Below are 5,700 nucleotides of genomic sequence, written 5' to 3'. Positions count from 1 at the left end.
AGTGTGAGCCTCTGGTATTTACAAGCCCAGTTCCCTGACGTCATTCTATTTATAGAGAAGGGAAGCTTTCTCGCTGGTGATGCAACCAGCCCCAATCCAAGGAAACTGAGCTGCCCGCACCATAAGAGGATCACATCAGTTTGATTAAAGTCAGTGATGGCATAGTAATGAAGAAATGTGGCTCCGAACAGCGAAATGACCGTAGATAGCAGGCATCTGATGGGGAAACGAGCTGAACACTGAGCTTTAGGCTGCTTATTTAAAACAGACAAGACATTTCCAGGACAATGTTTTCCAAAATATGTATCTCATTTTGTGAACAATAATAGACTCTTTCGTGCTGACTGCGCGGGTTTTCTTTTACATAGAAACATTTTCTTAAGTATCATTTCTTGTGTATAATGAACGGGGGAAAATCGAAACCTGACGATCCACTTCAGAAATAGGAATTCAAGGCACACAGTTTTTATTTCACTTCCTCGAATTGAAAGCTCTGGCAAATTGGGAGAAACCAACTCAACAATAATTCATCCAGCTTCACACTTTGTTATCGAACATAATTAAGTTAGTTTATAACGCTAAAGGTCCCGGATATGTAACCTTGGTATCTATTCTCGAGAAGTTACGACCTCTAACTGAAATTGAGGAACAAAAAAACAGCCGAACAAAACGTAACAATAATTATAACATCACTGGAACAAACCCTTATATTAGTGTAGCGCCCGTCGAGATAGTACGGATTCTTGACCACACAGACAAAAACATAGCTTTGACCAGGAGATCTGAAAAGTTGTTTCGATTACTTTTCAAACAGCCAACTTGAAATAATCAGGACTCCAATATAAAATTCAGTACTAACTCAGTACATAATTAGTACTCCAATATAAAATTCAGTACTAACTCAGTACATAATTAGGACTCCAATATAAAATTCAGTACTAACTCAGTACATAATTAGGACTCCAACATAAAATTCATTTGAAACAGCGTAAACGTGGATCTGTTTCTAGGTGTTTCGTGGAGAAACTTAGACTTCGCAAACTCTGTAATTAACGATGATCGCTGAGTGCCGCTGGTTTTGACCTTAACGGTGATTCGAACCTCCCCATCCGCTTATTCATACCTTAAAAACATGCAAACGCATGTTAAAACTGATGACTGACTGTATATTGCTGGCATCTGATGGTCTGTAATATATTATGTGATCACTGAATTGACTTTTTTTTATGACTATGGTTAGTGGAATTTGTTTCCGCGGCGTTATCCCCTCAATCACTGCTCTTTATTAGCGCATTTATTCAGTGAATAGACCTGACACCCACAATAAATTCACCAGACTCTGATTTAGGACTAAGGAGAACTCAACTCTTCTGTACTAATCAACAAAGTTTGAAAAGGGAATTGGATGTCCTGGATTCTTTTACGGAGGTAGGTAATGTTTAATTATCTCTAGTTGAATGTCAGCTTTTGAGGAATTTACCCGAAAATGATGAAACCAGTCATTAACTTCTTGCAGTTGCGAAAGGAATGCTTGGGGAAAAAACGGAAGTCGAAACGTTCATCTTTTGGAACTATTGCACGTTCACTTCTTCAAACGTTTAGTACCAGTTCACAGTTCAATCTGTAATCGACAATTCTGACATTTTAAGGACTTCTTTATTGATATACATTTTTGTTAGTGTTTTCCTTGCTTACTAGCGGTTCCAAATTTCGTGGTGTAAAGTTGACGTTAAATAGCATAGTTATAAATAGAGGTTTAACTTTACACAGAGCGACAACACTAGAAACAATAACGCACAGCATATAAGACTCAGGTATTAACCATATTCTCAATAGTGCTTCCTAACAGTAAAATGTTGTTATCTTCCTGTTTGCTTGTTTGACACAATATCCTAAATTATTATTTTACTGACTTTTGAATACTTGGACTTTCTGTTTTATATTTGCACTCCGATTATTGAATGCTAAGTTCTTCGTTGATTGTCAACCAGTTGCATATAGGGTTGGAGAAGTTCATTGTTGGTTTTCTAATCAGTGTAAACTACAACCCCTAAGCATATATAACAGATTGGATTCGGGAGTCTGCTGTTGAGTGCACCTTGCATCCATTAAGATACAGTTGCCCTGCTTTCAAGCTATAGAGGTCTTTTGACGTAGATATCAAGTGAACGTTGTCACAACTTTAATTATAATAACAAAAAGGGGAACACACATTTAGGACATTTTTGTGGAATATAAGTTAGAAGATTTTGCAACGCAAGTAACTTCCCATCTCTACCTTTCGAATGTTTCAGTTAAGAGTTCAGTGCTGAATGCTCTTTGAGGCAAACGGCTGCGCACGTACAATTCTCGTCCTGTTCCCCTTTTGCAGTCTTGTCATTGCCCCTCAAAAATAATTTGGTATTCACCACAATTTTCAAAGCCTACCACAATGATCAGTTAGGTTTCTCAAGCAATAGTCAACTATTCTTCTGACTCTATTTTATGTTTCCTACGTTTTCTACTTTCCATTTGAGTGCAAACGTTCAGCCAAAACATTGACATCTCCTCAAACATTACTTCCCAAAAGACTTTATTTTGATTTCTCTCTGCCTTCGAACCTCTCTTTAAAATCTATCTTAGTGACTGTAAATTTCTCAATATTCCCAGTGCAAGCAGTTCTAAAAAGTTCCATATGTGACTTCCACTACAGAAATATATATGGTTGTTTTAGAGTATTCACATTGTATGTTGTTGTGACAGAATTTCATGATGACTCCAAAAATTAAATCGTTAAGTACCATCTATTGGGAAGCCCCTTCCAGAAATGAGACTGATAGTCCTCGATTGTTGAGTATTATAAAAATTCTTCAGTTGTCCATAGATTATCAATCAGGGTGTGTTTAAAGAGCCCACTTTTATTTATTTTACTTTATTTATCCATAGAATTCCTTATCCTGACATTATCAGAACTTTAAAGTAATAATTATTATGCATTTTGAAGTTTTATGTTATTTTGTGGAGAGATCACGTTCACTAAAGGACAATTGCTTATGGTAAACTGTTGATGCAATGTGATGGAATATCTTTTACTTTATAATATTATATTTATTGAAGCAAGAATAGACGTGTTAAAGCCAAACCATTCAAAGTGGCCTTGAGTAGTTTTTTCAATAAATGAGACATTAACAACCATAGAAATCATGTTACCTTTGTGCACCTTTGATCTGAGGTCCAGGTTTAGATTCATCACAAGCTAACAATTCTTCTAAAAGTACTGGTGTTCTATAAGGTACTCTGGGTGCTGTTACATTAATACCGCTAATTACTATTTTCACTATTGAAGATTTATCAAGAACTCCCCTGCTGAAAGCAACTGAACAATATAGAGGGTCATGCTTAGCAATTCCTTTTGGATCAGCTATCTGAAAAGGACAGTAAGCTGATGCCTGTGTAAATTGAACGATCAGCTTTGTTTCACTTGTCATTGGAGAGGGAGACAATCACCGCATCTCCAAGGTTAAGAGGCAACATCCTTTCCCCAAACCGTGCTGTAAACATATCTGTAAATGTATCAAGGATTTATGTCCTTGTCTATGGAGCTCTGCTGGAATGCCATCTATTCCATGGGCTTTGTCTGACTTTAATTATGCTATGACAGTCTTGATTTTTTGCTGATTGGGGATTATCCAACACAGACTTCACTTCCCAGGAGATATTTGGAATGAAGGATTCAAACCATCAGAGCAAGTGTGAATCTATTATGAACAGCCTGTTCCCTCTGAAAATGCTTGTGTAATAAACAGCATAAAGTAAAGGCTATAATTTTGAAGAGGGTGCAGGACCAGAGGGAGCTGTGTGTCTGAGTATAAATCATTTAAGCAAATGGAGCAGGTTGAGAGAGCAGTTTACAAAATACATGAGACCCTCGGCTTTACAAATAGGGCTAAAGAGTTCAGAAGCAAAGAATTTATGATAAACCTGTATAAAATGTTGGTTTGGCCTCAATTGGAATATTGCTGCTAATCTTAGAACCACACTTTACCGAAGATGTGAAGACATTAGAAAGAGAGTGCAGAGATTTGGTGGGGTGTGGCAGTGGGGTGGGGGCGGGGTGGGCCATGCTGAGCCCACAGGCTAGATTTTCTGTGTCCTCACCTCAGCAAATTACCCTACCACTGTGTAACCTATTGCACTTTTATCATAAAACCGTGGACATGTTTGCCACAGCTTTCCAAGAAGTAGCAAATTACCCTACCACTGTGTAACCTATTGCACTTTTATCATAAAACTGTGGACATGTTTGCCACAGCTTTCCAAGAAGTGTTAAAGATAGGTGATATATCTTTTTCTGCTCCTACACTGAAGCCATGATATACTTGTATGAATGTGAAGTTTTTACTTCATTCATCATCTATTCTTCTGACTTTCCTGGTCAAAATTTTATAAAGGCAAATTTTCCAAAGATGTCCACAGTCGTACATATATCTACCTGCTGTGTGGTGGGAGCCGGAAGTCTTTCTACTTTCTCTATATTAAAAGCATGAAGCCTACAGCCCCGGTAGTCTGGAAAGCTGTGAAAGCACTTCACATATGAAGACGTGATGAATACAAGTATGGGAAAACTGGCCATTTTAAACTACAGGACAGACGTTCTGGAAAAGCTTAAATCATTCTTGAATTTTGAGAAGCAGACATCTTAGAAAAAGGACCTATCCTCACATTACTAAGATTTCTAGCTTACAAATCTGATTGATCTTCTACTGAATCAGTTCCATAAATGAATAAAGAAGTCTTTCAATCCAATAACTTAGTCTTAATCTCTGGTTCCAAACTGAATGAGTAGTGTACTAACTCATTCCATTAATTAAGATTAATTATTTGATACTCACTCCCCTGAAATGCCTAAGCTTTCCCAAAGCGTGCATTTAGTTTTGCATACTTTCTAATGTATTAGAACTAATGATGCAGCAGAGATTGTAATATTATTTCTATAGTAAAATTTCCCATGGGATTTTTCAAAAAAGTTCCATGAGCATTCAATGGTCAGTGAGGGAGGGACTTTCCAACAGTACGTATTTGTTTTACTGTAGGTAAAATATGGTCAGGCTATCAATTTGATTAACTATGAATAGATTTGGCTAAATAAAATGACAAAACTTCCTCCAGTGCAGTAATACATCGTGAACAGAGACTGATATAAATAACAGAAACATAGGAAATAGGAGCAGGAGCACGCCATTTGGTCCTTTGAGTCTACTCTGCTATTCAACATGATCATGGCTGATCATCCAACTCAGTACCCTGTACCTGCATTCTCATACCTTTTGATCCCTTAGACCAATAACTATATCTAACTCCTCAACAAAAACATTCAATGTTTTGGCCTCAATGACTTTCTGTGGCAGACAATTTGATAGCCTCCACTGTCTGGGTGACAAAACTTCTCCCTTCTCAGTCCTAAATGTCATCACATATCCTTAGTCTGTGACCTCTAGTTCTGGACTCCCTAGTCATTAGGAATATCCTTCCTGTGTTTACCCTGTCTAGTCCTGTTAGAATTTTATAGGTTACTATGAGAACTGCCCCTTATTCTCCTAAACTCCCAACCAATCAAAACTCTGTTTGTGTTTCAGTCCTGCGATCGCTGGAATTAATCTGGTAAACTTTTGTTACACTGCCTCCTAAGCCAGAACATCCTACCTTCGATAAGGAGAACAA

The sequence above is a fragment of the Stegostoma tigrinum genome, chromosome 9, assembly GCF_030684315.1.
Source record: "Stegostoma tigrinum isolate sSteTig4 chromosome 9, sSteTig4.hap1, whole genome shotgun sequence".
Lineage (NCBI taxonomy): Eukaryota > Metazoa > Chordata > Chondrichthyes > Orectolobiformes > Stegostomatidae > Stegostoma > Stegostoma tigrinum.
The sequence above is the reverse complement of the archived record's forward strand: the minus strand, read 5'-3'. Positions refer to the sequence as shown.